Below are 2,041 nucleotides of genomic sequence, written 5' to 3'. Positions count from 1 at the left end.
TGGTCAAAACTAAAATAATCTTAAGGGATCATTCATAAACCACGCGTGGAATTATTTTAATCTTAGACCACCCCTCCCCCTCCCTCCCGTCCTCCTCTCGTGGGCAATTTCCATGCAAAACATTTTTTGAAAAATATTTAAATATTTGTTAAGCCCCTTGGTTTTTCGGGATGATTTTGTTGGGGAGAGGGGAAGGTGAGGGGGGGGGGGGGGCGGAGTCAGTTTAGTTCCAAAGAGTAACACTAATATCACTTTTGGGACCATCCATAAACCACGTGGACACTTTTTTAGGAATCTGTTACCCCCAATTAAAATTCACACACACAAAAAAATATTACCGTAATGACAAAAGTAACTTATTTTTGATTTAAAAAGTTGCTTAAATTAGCATGACGGAAAGTTTTTTTCTTGTTTAGAAAATGAAAACTTTTACTGGTAAAGTCTTCCTACTAACTGATTTAAAAGTCTTAACTTTTAATAGGACTGTAAAATTTATTTCATTTTGACGTTCTCGTGTAACCGTGTACGACTAAGTTCCAAATGTAAACAAACACTTTGATGGGTCTGGAGGTGCTGGTGATTGTAGGACGCAAAGCAAAGCCGACCGTGGCAGCAGCCAGGAATCGGACGCGGGAACCTTCGTGAGCCAAACAGCAGCAGCGGAACGCCTTCGAAGGAGGGTGGCGCGGGTTCGGGACGAGGTGAAGTGCTCAAAAAGGACAAGGCAAGCTTCCTGCAGGAACTGCAGCTGTTCCACGACCGGAATGGGTAAGAAGAAAGCTTGGGTGTTTTGTGGGGCTTGTGATTGATTTTGTTTGTTTTTTTTTTAGGATGGGAGGTAGGAATGTCGATTCGCACCGGTTGTATTCGGTGGTGGTGGCCCAGAATTGGTGATTGAAGGTCAATTCCCGCGAGGACTGGAGCGAGATCATCGAGGAGATGGCGCTGCCGAAGAGTTGCGTGCACAACGAGATTGCATTGAAGAAGATAAACATCCGGTTTTTGGACAAGTACGAGACAGGTGATTTTCACGGTGAGGAGAAGGAGCCGACGAAGAGGAGGATGACGAGAAGCGGGATAATCGGAGGTGGCCAGAGCGGATGTTGCACTCGGTGCCGGCGGTCTACAACACCGGTGGGTAATGAGAATGTGTGCAGTGGCTTGCCAACTTCACTAACTTCCATCTCTATTAGCAACTAACCGCCAACAAATGCTCATCTCGCGACGGCGCAGCTCCAGCCGAATGAACCTGGACAGCGTGCTGAAAAAATCTGTGTCATTCTCGAAGGAGGATGAAGTGCTCGAAATCGAATTCCGTTCCGAGGGCCTCATCAACCCAATCTTCCGGATGCGCTTCCAGAATCGAGAACTCCCCGTTCAGGCACTTCACTTTCCAGCCAGGAAACGTCGATCACCCTTGCCGAATCTACAGCCAACTTCTCCAAACCTGTCCTGATGAAGGCCGGCAACGTGACTATCCTGTTCTCTACTTTGCTGTCGCGCGTCGAAACGTCCATCCGGAACTGTCCAGCTTGGGGTCTTCGGAAGTGACCGGTGGCGTACCATAAGAATCGGTACAGCTTGGACTCGGGTTTTGGCCAGAAGCGTTAAATACAATAACAAAATGTCTTTTTTTAACATACTGTTCAAAACTTTTAAAAATAAACATAAAATCAAGCCTAGAATCAAGCCCATTTTTCTGAAACTATCACTGTAGTATTAAATGTTGTTTATTCTTGCTATAAAAGGTTTCTTTTCAGATTAAAAGTAAAACACTTACCGATACAACGATTTTTATCCATAAATGCATGGTAGTATCAAAAACTTTCCAACTTTTAAATTGAAAAGTTTGAACTTTCTACAAATATTCACCAACGCGAACTTTTAATCCAACGAACGATCTTTTTAAATTCAGAGTATTTTTTCTTTGTGTGCACGCACAAACACACTAAGCCATTTGTACACAGAAAAAAAAGTTGAATTTTGGAATGTTGAAAATTTGGTAGGTTGAATATTACCTCTTTATTTGTGTAATATTACA

General features: G+C 43.3%; 1 pseudogene; it reads left to right on the top strand.

The window, feature by feature from the left end:
- The first annotated feature begins 554 nt into the window (after window positions 1-554).
- On the top strand, window positions 555-1,593 carry LOC120427210 (uncharacterized; annotated as a pseudogene).
- The last annotated feature ends 448 nt before the right edge of the window (window positions 1,594-2,041 follow it).

Source organism: Culex pipiens, chromosome 1 (assembly GCF_016801865.2).
Source record: "Culex pipiens pallens isolate TS chromosome 1, TS_CPP_V2, whole genome shotgun sequence".
Lineage (NCBI taxonomy): Eukaryota > Metazoa > Arthropoda > Insecta > Diptera > Culicidae > Culex > Culex pipiens.
This window is presented reverse-complemented; position numbering and strand designations above follow the sequence as displayed.